Source organism: Gossypium arboreum, chromosome 10 (assembly GCF_025698485.1).
Source record: "Gossypium arboreum isolate Shixiya-1 chromosome 10, ASM2569848v2, whole genome shotgun sequence".
NCBI classification, from domain to species: domain Eukaryota; kingdom Viridiplantae; phylum Streptophyta; class Magnoliopsida; order Malvales; family Malvaceae; genus Gossypium; species Gossypium arboreum.
Window position 1 is genome coordinate 93,931,068 of NC_069079.1, and position 16,298 is coordinate 93,947,365.

Here is a 16,298-nt window from a genome sequence, read left to right on the forward strand (position 1 = left end):
GATGTTATTAATCTAGAATAGGGATAATGACATAACTTAGGGATCTCTACGGAACAAGTTGAATGAATAAATCGTCCGATTCGGAGCCAGAATAACAAGTAAAGTCTAGGTGGATTTTTCCTTAGGTATTGTCTTAAGTCAATCGATTTTTCCCAAAAAAAATTCCCCAATACTTTTCTCTGTACGTTCTTAGTTTAGATAATTAGTTAATTAAAACAAAACCCCATTATTTTTAGGCTAGATAATAAAAAGACAGTCATTACTAGTACTTTTAGTTCCTCTGGGTTCGACAATCCGGTCTTGCTAAAACTATACTACTGTTCAATAGGTACAATTGCCTACATCGAGATAATAGTTAGTTCAAGAGCGAGTAATTATAAATATTTAAAACCTATCATGAAATCACGTGATCACACGGCCAGGGTACACACTCGTGTTCCCTAATTTCAGCCCATGTGATTCGCGAATTTTAAATTTGGGCGCGTTTGACATTTAGTACACGTCCGTGTTCCTTGGGCATGTGGGTTCACAAGGCCGTGTCGCACGGTTGTGTCTAGCTTCATTCGCTTCTGCCATATCCATGTGTGCAAGCCCCACGCCTGTGTTAATTTAACAGGTTCGACTACGGGCGTGTCGAACGCCCGTGTTATTTTAGTAGGTTCGCCCTCGGTTCTTCCACAGGGCGTGTCGCACGCTCGTGTTGTTTTGGCAGGCTCGACCATTGCCATATCGTATGGCCTTTAATCGTAGCCTGTGTTGGGGAAATCTTTTGCCCTGTTTTCACACGGCCTTAAGGATGCCCGTGTGCTTGGTCATGTCTCTGTGGAAACACCTGTATTCAAGATTTCTATTAATAAGTTAGGAGTTAAATACCAAAATTTAAAGAAATTAATATTGTTAGTACTTGGGTTGCCTCTCGAGAAGCGCTTATTTATAGTCTAAGCTTGACTTACCTCTCCAGTGAATGGTCATAGTGGTTTGAGGAGTTTATCCTCCTCATTCCTGCTATCAATCTCATCAAAATAAGGTTTTAATAAGGTGTTATTTACCTTAAAAGTGCCGAACTTGGGATGACTCACCTCCACCGCATCAATGGAAAAATCCGAAAATACCGTAAGAGGGATTTCCTCATTCGGTGTGGTAGTGACAATGTGGGGATCTGTGGCATCTAATAAGACCTTATCATCAACCTTAAGTTGATTTGGAGAGGTATCGGGCTCGTTTTGGTGTAGTTTCAGTTTGTCGGGTGTTTTTGGTTTGTGTGTCCGCCATTCATCCAGTTCCTCAATTTGTAATCTTCGATCTTCATGAACAGGTCCTCTACTGGTGCTTGAGAATGACTCGTGTGCTTCCTTCAGACTCATTTTCTATAAAATATATTGTACCATATTGTTAGTTTTAGTAGAATGGTTTAAATGATCACCTTCAATTCCTGATGTGTTGCCAGAATTGCAAGCTTGAAGGGTGATTGTTTCGTCTCCCAATCAGAGTGTGAGTTCACCTATGCCAACATCAATGATGGTTTTAGCAGTTGCTAAAAAGGGCCTTCCTAGAATTAAGGAAGTGTTGCTATCCTCTTCTATGTCTAGAACAATAAAGTCAACGGGAAATATAAATTTATCGATTTTAACTACCACATCTTCAATGATACCTATAGGGAATCTTATAGTTTTATCTGCTAATTGAATGCTCATCCTAGTCTATTTGGGTTTCCCAAGACCTAGTTTCTTAAACATTTTGTAAGGCATGACGTTGATACTAGGCCCTAGATCAGCTAATGCATGATTAACATCTAAACTACCAATTAAGCAAGGAATAGTAAAGCTCCCTGAGTCTTTTAGTTTGTTGGGTAGTTTATTTAGGAGAATGGCCGAGCAAACTCGTCCAACTTTCATTTATTTGCTAAAAGCTCCTTTAAAAATTTCATTGTGTTTGGCATTTGCGATAGAGCTTCAATAAACAGTAAGTTAATATGTAATTTCTTTAGGAGTTTAAGGAATTTACCAAATTGTTCATCTGAGCAGTCTTTCCTTGTCGTATTGGGTATGGCACACGAGGTTTATATTCGATAGTCACTGGTTTGTTTGTATTTTGATCTATCTCAGCTTGATCTTTGCTTACCACAGTTTCTTGCCTCAGTTCTGGTTCAGGCTCAACGACTCCTTCGTCATCTTGAATATTAATTGTGTTGAGTTGTTCCCTTGCGTTAGGTTCGATATTACTTGGAAAACTACCTTGTGGTCGTTCAGAGATTAGTTTGGAAAGCTGGCCTATCTGAGTTTCGAGGTTTTGGATCGATGCTTGTTCGTTTCTAAGTGTTGCCTCGGTGTTTTGAAAATAGGTTTCTGACACTGATATAAACTTTGAGAGCATCTCTTCAAGGTTTGGCTTCTTTTCCTGTTGGTAGGGTGGTTGTTGGTAGCCCAGAGGATGTTGTGGTCTTGGATTTCCTTGATCGCCCCACGAGAAATTGGGGTGGTTCCTCCAACCTGCATTATAAGTGTTACTATATGGATTTTTTTAAGGTCAAGGATTATTACCCATGTAGTTTAATTGCTCGCTATCCATGTTGTGGCCATAAGGTTGGTATTCCGAATGGTTTGTTCCACCTCCATTTGCTTCGCACTGCATTACTGGATGAACCTGTGAAGAATTAACAAAAGCATCAATCTTTTTATTTAAGAGTTCTACCTGATTAGAGAGTGTGGTGACTGAATCGACGTTATAAACACCGGCTATTTTAGTTGACCTTGTCCTCATGACTTGCCACTGATAGTTTTTCAGTGACATCTCCTCTATAAACTCATAGGCATCTTCCGGTGTTTTATTGTTGATGGTTCCGCCCGCTGCTGCGTCAACCATTTGTCGAGTCGAAAGATTCAGACCTTTGTGAAATGTTTGTACTTGGAGCCAAAGCGGTAACCCATAGTGAGGGCACCTTCTTAGAAGGTCCTTGTATCTCTCCCATGCATTGTAGAGTGTTTCTAAATCCATCTGCACAAAAGAAGAAATATCATTACGTAATTTAGCCATTTTAGTCGGCGGAAAATATTTTAGTAAAATTTTTTCGGTCAATTGTTCCGAAGTAGTAATTGACCCTCATGGTAACGAGTTCAACCACTGTTTAGCTTTGTTCCTCAATGAAAAGGGAGACAACTGAAGATGTATGGCATCATCAGAAATGCCATTAATTTTAAATGTATCGCATAGTTCTAAGAAGTTGGCTAAATGAGCGTTGGGATCCCTCATCTGGCAAACCATCAAACTGAATAAATTGTTGTATCATTTGAATAGTGTTAGGTTTTAATTCAAAAGTATTTGTAGCTACAGCAGGTCTAACTATGCTTGATTCAGTTCCTGTTAAAGAAGGTTTAGCATAATCATACATAGTACGTAGAGCAGGATTTTGATTAACCACAATTGTAGGAGGTAGCTGATTGCCTTGGTTTTTAGCCATCTCTTCGGTTAGGGGTTGAGTATCGTCTTCTTACTCATTCTCCGTGTATCTTAAGCTGCACCTTATTTCTCTTTGATTTCTACGAACTGTACGATCAATTTCTTTGTCAAAAAGTAATGGTCCCGACGGGTTTCTTCTAGACATAAACTATAAAAACTTGCCAAGAGAAAGAAAGAGTAGGCTAATAAATAATAATAATTAAATTAAATTAAATTGCAAGAAAATAAATGGCTAAAGTAATAAAAATTGAGCGTTCCTAATATCTTAGTTCCCCGGCAACGGCGCCAAAAACTTGATCGCGTTATTTCGTGATAGGTTTTAAATATTCATAATTACTCATTCTTAAACTAACTATTATTGCGATGTAGGCAAGTGTACCTATGAACAGTAGTATAGTTTTAGCAAGACTGGATTGTCGAACCCAAAGGAACTAAAAATACTAGTAATGACTGTCTTTTTATTATCTAGCCTAAGAATAAAGAGGTTTTGTTTTAATTAACTAATTATCTAAACTAAGAACGCACAGAGAAAGAATTGGGGAATTGCTTTTGGGAAAAATCGATTGACTTAAGACAATACCCAAGGAAAAATCCACCTAAACTTTACTTGTTATTCTGGCTCCGAATCGGACGATTTATTCATCCAACTTGTTCCGTAGAGATCCCTAAGTTATGTTATTATCCCTATTCAAGACTATAACGTCTAATCCCTAGATTGAATAACCGTGACTTTTCTCTAATTAACACTCTGGGGTTGCATTAACTCGATCTATGGATCCCCTTATAAGGTTTCACCCTAATCTGGCAAAATCTTGTCACCCTATGTCTAGGCGTGCAATCAACTTCACTTAATTATGAGAAATTTACTCTTAGACAGGGTTTATTCCTCCTCTCAATAACAGCATGTCTTGAATCAGTATCCTGGGATATCAAAAAAAGAATTAAGAACACATAATCAAGAACAAGTTAAATATTTATCATACGATTTAGAAAATAATAACAAGATTTGTCTTTGGTTTCATTCCCCTTAGGTATTTAGGGGTTTTAGTTCAAAACTAAATAAGAAAACATCTCAGAAGAATAAAGAATACAAAACATAAAAAAAACCCAAAACTCCTAAAGGGAAATTGAGGAGAGATCTTCAGTCTTGATGATTAATCTGGCTTCTGAGATGGATCAATCGGCTTTCTTAGAGTAATTCCTTACTCCCTATTCTCCGTCTCCCTTTTCTTCCTTCTCTAGGGTGTATTTATAGGCTTTGGAATGCCTAGAAGACCTCAAAATTAGCCTTTTCTGAATTGGACTCAACTTGGGCTTGACAGGGACACGCCTGTTGCACACACCCGTGTTCGATTACTTCAGGCCGTGCTCGAGCCTGCCAAATTGACACGACCGTGTGGTCTGCCCGTGTGAGGAGGTCCAAGCCATGTTGATTTCGTACCTTGGCCCATTTTCTCCGTTTTTGGCCCGTTTCTCGTTCCTTTCGCTCTTCTATGCTCTCCTAAGTATAAAACATGAAATTAAAGCATTAGGAGCATCGAATTCACAAATTCTAATGAGAAATCATCCAAAAAAAGCATTAAACATGGGGTAAAAATATGTATAATTGATGGTTTATCAAAACCCTTAGTAAATAAGGATCAGTAAAGTGCATATTTACTAAGTAAAGGATTCTAAAAGGACTTAATGTGGTTTCCAAACTCATGAAAAATCATTTGCCATGGAATGTTTTTCTGAATATTATTAAGCATGTTGATAATAAATTGAGTTTAATTAAAGTAATTGTCCTAGTTTATTTATGTTATAATTGTGTTTGCATACTTAGGTTAATTTGAATTAGGGATCATTGCATTTAGTTCAATATATTTTAATCATCACTTCTCAACTAAATTGTGTTTTTATTTACCAAATTGTTAATATAATTTTACAAATTATGTGACTTAACACAAATACAATCCCTGTGGTAACGACTGTGTACACTTGCACAAACCTACATGTTACAAGTTTTTGGCACCGTTGCTGGGAATTGTCAACTATTGCCGTAGTCATTTCTTTCGTGAAATTATTTATTTTCAATTTGATTTATTTCTAGTATTACTAACTTATTCTTTTTAATTTTGTGATTTTCTTGCAGGTGTTTATGAGCATAGATCGAATTATCAATTTACTCCTTGTAGACCCTAAAATTAAGCAAACTTTCAGACAAAGAATACGTGAATGAACAACTCAAAGACAAGTCGAGATGGACCTTGGAAATCAGAATCAAGACCAAGGTAATGAAGTCGATCATGTAAGAAATCCTATCCTCATTGTTGATGATAGGGATCGATGCATCAGACAATATGTTGTGTCACTTTTCTATGAGTTAAACCCAGGAATTAGATGGTCAGATATTGAGGCAACCCAATTTGGATTGAAACCAGTGATGTTTCAGATGCTCCAAATAGTGGGCCAATTTAGTGGTATGCCCACGAAAGATCCACATCTTGAAATTTGATTATTTATGGAGGTGAGTGATTCATTCAAGATAGCCAGTGTGACTGAAGATGCATTGAGGTTGAAGTTTTTTCCGTACTCGTTGCGAGATCGAGCACAAGCATGGCTCAATTCATTCCCACTAAGTTCCATATTTACATGGCAAGAATTAGCAGAAAGATTTTTGGTTAAGTGTTTCCCGCCTAGCAAAAATACTAAGTTGAGGAACGAGATTACAACTTTCCAACAATTGGATGAAGAGTCGTTGAATGAAGCTCAGGAGTGATTCAAGGAATTACTGCGTAAGTGTCCTCATCATGGGATTCCTCATTGTATCCAGTTGGAGACATTTTATAATGGTTTCAATGTACATACAAGATTGATGGTAGATGCTTATGCAAATAGTGCAATTTTGTCTAAGCCTTAAAATGAGGCTTATGACATCATCGAGAGGATCACGAGTAATAACTATCAATGGCCAACAAATTGAACAGCTTCAGGAAGACTCATAGCCAGAGTTCATGAAGTTGACAACCTCACTTCGTTATCAGCTCAGGTATCGTCTATTTCCTCTATGTTAAAATAGTTTACCGCTAATAGTGCTAATAATTTTGCAGCTGTAAAATCCCGATTTTGAGCCTAGTTGGAATAGTGGTTTCGAGACCACAAATATGAAATAGAAATAATTATTTTATGATTATGATGAGGTCTATGATATGATTGCATCCTTGTGTGGAAATTTCATGAAGAAATTTTATGCATAAAGTGTCCAATTTGATAATTAGGACTAAATTGAATAAGTTGCAAAATACATGTTCTAGAAGTTTTGAGCATGGAATTGCCATGGATTTTTAATTAGAGGGTCTTAAATAACAATTTGACCAATTTCTGATTTTATGGAAAAAATGGGCATGGATAGGAAAAATTTGAAAGAAATGCCTTAAGGGCATTTTTGTCATTTGGTTAATAAAAGAATAAAAAGGGAAAAATGAAGAAAAAATTGGCTCATCTTCTTCTTGTGTGTGCCAAATTTAAAAGGGCCATAGCTAGGGTTTTTCTTCAATTTTCAAGCTCAATAGTAAGTGCATCCTAGCCCTATTTTTAATGTTCTTTACATTTTTGAAGTTGTCATCAGCCGATCTACCTATTTTTAGACTTATTTTGAGCTAGGGTTCATATTTAAAAATTGATCCATGTGTGACATGTATGTATTTTGATGTTTAATGGAGGAATATGAATGTTTAATGTGTGTTAGACAACTTTTACTAAGTGATTTTTCATGGAAATACTTAAAAAGGACCTTTCTGTAAAAGTTGTAAAAATGAGTAGTAAAAATCTAAATTGAAGGAAAATGTGGGCTGTTATGAGCATGTGTTAAGTTCGGCTAGGTTTGAGTGACAAAGAAAATGAACACATTTTATTTTACGAGACTAGGGACTAAGTTGTAAATATGTGAAAAGTTAGGGGTAAAAAGATAATTTTGCCAAAATATGAGTTATGGACTGAATTGAATAATGTGTGTATTGAATAAGCTAAATTTTGTATTATAGAGCAAGAAAAACGAGGAACGGACCTTGATCAGAGGAAAAATAAGGTGTACGACGATTAGATTCGTTTTTACTATTTTTGTACAGAGGTAAGTTCATATGTAAATAATGCAATGTTGTATCATGTTTTAATGCCTTATCAATTTATGAATTTCTATATTTAATTGTTATGATGAGTGTATGAACGACATTATGGTATATGAGAATGATGTTGTGAACGAGTTTGACGAAGATGTGACATTGAGAAAATCCCGTTTGAACCTTAGGAATAATTTAGGATACAATGTGACATGTCACTAGGAACTGTGATTATGAGCTTATGAGATTATGTGTATATGTGACTATGTGAACCCGGGTGCTGGTCTTGTACGTTCTACTGGTGGCTGGGTAGCCCGGCATGTGTTGCGGGTATTTGTCAGCTTGTGTGAGCAGCCGTGTAGTTACGTCTTGATTGTCAACTTGTGTGAACAGGCCTGTGATTAGCTCAAGAGTGAGGAATGTGTAATATGTGATATGTGATATGTGATATGTGATATGTGATATGAGGTAGTATGTGGCTAGTATGAGGCACTATGTGCAAGCTTTCCGTGTATCCGATAGTATTCCAAGTGTTCAACGGGTAGATCAGTGAGTTATGCGACAAGTAAGTCAATGATAAGGAATTATAAGAATGTGCTACGAGTTGGTACAGGTATGTACATAAAACTCATGAGTAAAAAGCTCGGTATGTTATAAACATGTGGTAAGAATGCATATGAGAAAGTTGTGCTTATGGGACTTCATGACATTTATGAAACTTTGCCTTATATTAATTGTATGATTTATGTTGCTTATTATTTGCATGTGAACTTACTAAGCTTTAAGCTTACTCCCCTTCCTTTCCATTTCTTATAGTTTCGCCAAGCTGGCTCGGGGATCAAAGGACGTCGGAGACTCAATCACACTATCAATTGGACATTTGGGTATAGTTAGTTTCATTATTTTGAGTATGGCATGTATTGGAGACTTGGTCATTTTGTTATGTGTCATTTAGAATAGCCAAACTGTGTTGGCTCATGATGGTATTATGATTCATTTTCTATAAGGCCATGAGATGTTGCTCATATTTGCTTTTCGGGTTGTAACCCTAATTATTTATGCATGCATGCATTGTGTTTAGGCTTTGTGATGCGGTTGGTGGTTGCTTGTTAGTAATGGATGTGATAAATGGCACATATGCTTAATGAATGAATTAGGACTAATAGGTATGACCATAACTATTTTATAATTGAGTAGATTGAAGGTAGGTTTATAAGAATGAATAAATATGAAATTGGTGTGGAATGTCGTATGAAAGCATGATGGTTTGAGTATGTGATATGTTGACATTACAAAGTCATGTATTAATCATGATTGTTAGTATTTGGGTGACTAAATATGTTGTGTTACATGTCGTCAAAAATGTATAAGTGGGTGAGCATTTAAGGGTGGCAAATGGCCTGGAAAATAGCTTCAAAATTGTCCATATGGGTAGACACACGGGCATGTATCTAGGCCGTGTGTGACATATGGTCTACCTCATGGGCGTGTGATCCGGCCGTGTGTCCTCTGTACCCTAATTAGGTAAAACAGAATGCCCAATAGTAAACACACGAGCAAAGACACGGCCATGTGTCTTAGCTGTGTGAAGGACATGACCTTAGGACATGGGCGTATGCCCAAGCTGTGTGAAGTCTGCACTTAACTTTTTGAATTTAATTCGCCACATGACCTAGCACACGGGCTTGTGACTTGGCCGTGTGACCATACTTGTGTTGATGACATCATAAGCAGAGAGTTACACGGACTGATGACATGGACATGTCCCAAGCCACACGAGCATTTGTGTGACCACACGGCCTGCTCCCGCTGAAGGGGCAGTTCCTTCTGATAGTAGACACGCTACAGTTAGTCGAGGAGAAGGAGGTAGAAAAGCCTTTCTCTATATGATGGATGCCTGGTATACGGAGTTCGTTCGAACGAACCCGAACGCTCAACCCCCGCCACCCCTGCCTATTCCTCTACCTATCGATGTACCACCCTAAGGTATGGACTTCATAAGATTGAATAGATCTCTAGTTGATAAGATTCGAAAACAAGGCGCCGAAGAATTTCGAGCGGGTATAGATGATGATTTTGAAAAGGCATAGTTTTGGCTTGAGAATACCATCAGGGTATTTTATGAGTTATCGTGCATACCAGAGGAATGTATGAAATGTGTTGTGTCACTCATAAGAGACTCAACATATCAGTGGTGGAACACCCTTGTGTCGGTTGCACCAAGGGAGAGAACTAATTGGGAATTTATCCAAGAAGAGTTCCGTAAGAAATACATTAGCCAATGGTTTATTGATTAGAAAAGAAAGGAATTCCTTGAGTTAAAATAGGGCCGAATAACGGTAGCCGAATATGAGTGTGATTTTGTAAGACTGAGTAAATACGCTCGAGAATGTGTACCAACTAAGACCATTGTGTGTAAAAGATTTGAATATAGTTAAATAAAGACATTCGATTGTTGGTTGGTTTCCTTGAACTGAAAGAATTTGTTGTGCTCATAGAGAGAGCTTGTAAGGCTGAAGAATTGGCTAAGTAGAAAAGAAAAGCTAAGTTAGAGTCTTGAGATTTGAAGAAGAGAAACATAGGTAAGTCATTTTAGTCTTCATCTAAGAAACTAAGAGAGTTTAATAGTCGATCAAGTGCTTCCGTTGGGTTTTCAAATAGAAACTATGGGAAATAGTACTCAGGTCATAAGGCTCAGACTACTTCGATAGCGAGTTTAGGTAATGCTCGACCTAATAGATTCAAGTGTCAACATTATGGCAGACGTCACCCTGGTGAGTGCTGGATGAATAACCAGACATGTTTTAAATGTGGATTACATGATCATCTTATCAAGGATTGTCCTGAGATGGTTGAGAAAAAGAAATTCCAGAGTACGAGATCTGGTAATATTGCTTCTGGAGGGAGGCCATAGCGAAATCCGAGAAGTGGAGCGAGTAGCAAGAGTGGACCTAGAGATCCAATTGTGAGCGAAGACACAAATGCAGGCTTTGATGATTAGCAGCATCTTGTCTGAGCGAGTGAGCGTGAAGGCATCAGAAGAGGAGCGTAGCAGCTCCCCCGATAGGGAGAGGAGCAGGGGCCATCTCTTGCCTCTTGCGAACATCTGGGCAGTCAACTCAATTCCCACAATCTGAAGGGTAGAGCACCTGCGAGGACTTATGCCATTCGCGCTTGCGAAGAGACTACATCTTCTGATGTGATTATGGGTACTTTTTCTCTCTATGATACTTCTGTTGTTGCTTTGATTGATCCGGGATCTACCCATTTGTATGTTTGTGAGAAATTGGTATCTAGCATGAATATGCATGTTGAGTCTATAGAATTTGTGATAAAAGTGTCAAACCCTCTAGGAAAATATGTGTTAGTTGACAAAGTATGTAAGAATCGTCCTTTGATGATTAGAGGTCACTATCTTCCGGCTAATCTTATGCTTTTTCCGTTTGATGAATTTGATATAATTCTTGGTATGGATTGGTTAATTGGTCATGATATGATAGTAAATTGTGGAAGAAAATTTATTGAATTTGTAACACCCCTAACCCATATCAGACGCCAAAATAGGGTTACGAGGCATTACCGAATAACACATCCCATTCACATACAATTATACATTCATTATCAAAAACCATTTGTAAACATTTACATTGTCCCTTATAAGGTTCTACGAGACCTTAAAACATGCTTAAGAGTGGTCCAGGACTAATCCGATTACATATAAAAAATTTTGAACATTGAGAAAATTTTACATTCATAGGTTACATGCTGTGTAAGGAGGCTGTGTGCCTTACACGGCTACCGGACATGCCCATGTCCTAGGCCGTGTGAAAACAGATAACTTACACCACACGGCCAGAGACATGCCCGTGTGCCTTGGCCGTGGGAAAACAGGAGAGGTTACTGACTTGGGTCACACGGCCAACCATACGCTCGTGTGTCTAGGCCGTGCTCGAGACTAACTTAAATTCATAGGGCTATCCCAGGGGACACATGGCCGTGTAACATAACCATGTATCGCACATGGCTGAGACACGCGCCTGTGTCTCTACCCGTGTGGACAAAAATAGGCTATTTGTAAAGCCAATTTGCCACCCTACTCTCAAGTACACAAAGCAACCAAAATAGCACCAATTCAGTACATCTTTATGCAATCAAAAACATGCCAATTCATACTCATGTCATGCCATCTATCATTAACCAATTCAACTACTTAATTCCACATACAAAACATACCAAATTCACAACTATTTCATATCACAAACCACACCATACTATCATCTCAAAATCAAATCTCAAAATTTCATACTTTAAGCATAAATATAACAACTTACAACTATCCAAGATAGGCAACACATAACTATACCAAATACATAATTTAAGCCAAATTAAATGGCCAAATACATGCCAACATTTTCAACAAAAGAAAGTCAAATCTCATGGCTATATCATTCTCAAAACATATTATCAACTCACTAGCCTATACATGCTTTATACCATATATACAAAGCTTCAAAAGTACCAACGAGTTGAGTCAATAGTGTAATGATAGTTCCTGATGATCCCCGATGTCCGAGCTATCTTTAACACTCTATAAAACAAAGACAAATATCACACAGTAAGCATCATAGCTTAGTAAGTTCATACCAATTATACTCAACAGTTCATATAAAACAAAACATCAATTAATAAACACTTATTAGTTCTTATATCTTGATTCAATTCTAATCCACCACCATTTAACATGTATATGCAAATTCATCAAGCCTTATACACATAGTATCAACTACAAAATAGGTATTGTACATACTTGAACTTTCCCATATTTATTTATTTCATTCTCACCTCATTGTTCAATGCATTAATTCATTTGAAAGTCTTTCAATGTTCTAAGAATCCGTAAACTTAATACATCAGTGATTAGCTGAAGCTATAACGATCTCGTATACTTAGTGCCATCACATTAAACCATAGCTATCTCGATATCGCACACTTAGTGCCTTATATAGCTGAAGCTATTCCAATTCGCACACTAAGTGCTAATTATAGCCGAAGCTATTCTGAAACGCACACTAAGTGCCAAACATAGTTGATTTATCGTTGTACACAATTGTAGTCATATATATACAATTTTTGCATTATTAAAGCATTAAAAACATAATTGTAACTTCATTTATCACGTACGAACTTACCTCGTACTCGAAATTGACGAATCAGATCAATTACTCGATAACCTTCGATTTTCCCCGATCTAAATCTGAGTTCTTTCTTTCTTGATCTATATGTATATTTAATCACCAATTCATTCAATTTAATCTACAAACACATAAATGGGCATTTTGCATATTAGCCTCTAAAGTTACACATTTATTCAATTTAGTCCTTATTTCACAAAAAATACAAATTGCACAAAATTTAATTACACCCAAGCCTAGCCAAATTTTCTAGAGACACCCAGTAGCCCAAAACTTTCATTTATTTTACAATTTAACCCCTCAATTTACACTTTTCTCAATTTAATCCCTAATATGCATTTTTACTCAAAATCACTTTACAAAACATGTATATCAAGCACCAAGCTTTCATAATTCATCATCAAACATCCAAAAGCTCAAGCATTCATGAATGGAAACTCAAAAATTCATCAACAATTTTAGAAATTAGGGTTCGGGCTAGCTAGTGCTCAAAGCAACGATCACAAAAAACATAAAAAGCATCAAAAATCGACCTAAAAACATACCTCAATTAAGAACACAAATGGCCGAACCCTAAAATTTTATCCAAGATTTATTTTCTTTTGATTTTCGGTGGATGAAGGATGAATAATGGCCACCATTTTGTGCTGTTTTTAATTAATATTAGCTTATTAACCAATTTACCATTTTACCCTTGGTCATTAAACTATTTAATCATCAAATATAAGGCCATTTATGTCAAATCTCACTAATCATGGTCTAATTACAACATAAAGACCTCCCATTTAATAAGCCATAAAAAATTGATACTTTTAACATATACAATGCAACTTTTGTATTTTACGCAATTCAGTCCTTTTTCTCAAATTGAGCTATTAAACGAATAAATTAGCTCACGAAATTTTCACACATATATATTCACATGCTGTAAACACCAACAATAATATTAAAATAATTTTACAATCTCAGATTTGTGTCCCGAAACCACTGTTCTGATTTAGCTAAAGCTGGGCTGTTATAGAATTGAAATGTGAAAATGGGGATATTCTTCAGGTTGAACCAGATGAATTGGATAACTTGCCTATAGTGATTTCTTCTATGACTGCTCAGAAATGTATAAGAAAGGGATATGAAGCTTATCTTGCCTTTAAACTTAACACAAAAGAGTCTGAATTGAAAATTGAATCCGTGCTGGTAGTATGTGAGGATCTAGATGTGTTTCCGAAAGAGTTGCCCGGATTGCCGCCTATTAGAGAAGTTGAATTTGGTATTTATTTTATTCCTAGTACAAGACCTTTTTCAATTGCTCCGTATAGGATAGCTCTGACTGAATTAAAGGAATTAAAAGTTCAATTACAAGAGTTAGCGGATAAAGGTTTTGCAAGACCTAGTTATTCCTTGTGGGGTGCACCAGTACTATTTGTGAAAAAGAAGGATGGTTCAATGATATTCTGCATTGACTACCGACAGCTCAATAAGGTGACCATAAAGAACAAGTATCCCTTGCCAAGGATCAATGATTTGTTTGATCAATTGAAGGGAGTCATGGTGTTTTCAAAGATAAACTTGAGATCTAGTTACTACTAGTTGAGAATTAAGGAGTCTGATGTGCCGAAAACTGCATTTCGGACGAGGTATGATCACTATGAATTTTTGGTTATGCCTTTTGGTTTAATAAATGCTTCTACTATATTTATGGATTTGATGAACTATATTTTTCGATCATATTTGGATAAGTTTTTCATTGCTTTTATTGGTGATATACTGATTTATTATCGTGATGAGACCGAACATGCCGAGCACTTGAAACGGTTTTACAAACTTTGAGAGACAAGCAGTTGTATGCTAAGTTTAGTAAAAGTGAATTTTGGCTTAGAGAAGTTGGATTTTTTGGCCACATTGTTTCGGATGACGGCATTATATTTGACTCGAGTAAGATTTCGGCTATTGTTGAATGGAAACCGCCAAGGAATGTAACTGAGGTTAGAACCTTTCTAGGCTTGGCCGGTTATTACAGACGGTTTGTTCAAGAATTTTCCATGATTGCTACTCCGATGACGAGGTTGTTACAGAAAGATGTAAAGTTTGAATGGACAGAACCGTGCCAACATAGTCTTGTGAAATTAAAGGCATTGTTGAACGAGGAACTGGTTTCAGTAAAACTTGAGCCAGGAAAAGAATTTGTGGTTTATAGTGATGCATCCTTGAATAGACTGGGTTGTGCACTTATACAAGAAGGCAAGCTAATAGCTTATGCCTCGAGGCAGCTAAAAGCACATGAGAAAAATTATCTGACCCATGATTTGGAACTAGCCACCATTGTGTTTGCATTGAATATTTAGAGACATCATTTGTATAGTGAGAAATGTCGGGTATTCACTAACCATAAAAGTCTAAAGTACTTAATGACTCAAAAGGATTTGAACCTACAACAAAGGACATGATTGGAGTTGTAAAAGATCACGAATTAGTGATTGACTTCCACCCAGGAAAGGCGAACGTGGTCGCCGATGCTTTGAGTAGAAAGTCATTAATTGCGTTAAGGGCTATGAACACCCAGTTAGCTTTATCATATGATGGTTCTATTTTAGCTGAGTTGAGAGCTAGACCGATGATTCTCCAATAGATTTGTGAAGCTCAGAAAAGTGAAAGTGATTTGCAAGACAAGAGGGCTCAGTGTGAGCCGGGTATTGAATCAGATTTCCAAATTGGTTTCGATGGTTGCTCGATTTGTGTTCCTAAAAATACTGAGTTGATTCAAAAGATTTTGTATGAGGCACATAGTGAATGTTTGTCTATTCATCCGGGTAGTACAAAAATTTACAACGACTTAAAGAAATTGTTTTGGTGGCCGAGTATGAAAAGAGATATTTCTGAGTTTGTATCGAGATGCCTGATTTGTCAGTAAGTAAAAGCTGAACACCAAGTACCTTCCAGATTACTTCAACTTGTGATGATTCCCGAGTGGAAATGGGACTGTATTACTATGGACTTTGTGATAGACCTACCATTGACACCCTGAATGTAACACCCCTAACCCATATCCATCCCCAGAATAGGGTTGCGAGGCATTATCGATCAATACACATCATTCACAAACATTTATGCATTTCAATAACAAAATACATTAATCTCAATCATATTGTCCCTTCAAAGGTCCTACGAGACCTTAAAACATGCTTAGGAGTGATTCAGGACTAAACTGATAACATTCACAAACTTTGAGAAACTTATAAAATTTTCAAACTTTAAAAGGTTGCATGCCCATGTGAACAGGCCATGTGCCTCACATGGTTATCAGACATGCCCGTGTCATAGGCTGTTTGAAAACAGGGCATACATACTGACATGTACTATGCGGCCGAAGACACGCCCGTGTGCCAGGCCGTGTGAAATTTAAAGGGGTTACTAACCTGGGTCACACGGCCAACCACACGCCCATGTCCTAGCCCATGTGCCACACATGGCCAGTAGACATGCCCGTGTGTCTAAACCGTGTCAAAACTATAGGGTATACTGACTTTAATTCGAAGGGTACCCTAGGGGACAC

General features: G+C 37.2%; 2 non-coding genes across 2 annotated transcripts; one reads left to right on the forward strand and one right to left on the reverse strand.

The window, feature by feature from the left end:
- The first annotated feature begins 2,920 nt into the window (after positions 1-2,920).
- Positions 2,921-3,027, forward strand: LOC128282785 (small nucleolar RNA R71). The gene has a single exon (XR_008273139.1). It is a non-coding gene; the product is annotated as a small nucleolar RNA R71 (small nucleolar RNA).
- Positions 3,028-6,148: 3,121 nt separating this feature from the next.
- LOC128283310 (small nucleolar RNA R71) lies at positions 6,149-6,255 on the reverse strand. The gene has a single exon (XR_008273651.1). It is a non-coding gene; the product is annotated as a small nucleolar RNA R71 (small nucleolar RNA).
- Between the last annotated feature and the right edge of the window lie 10,043 nt (positions 6,256-16,298).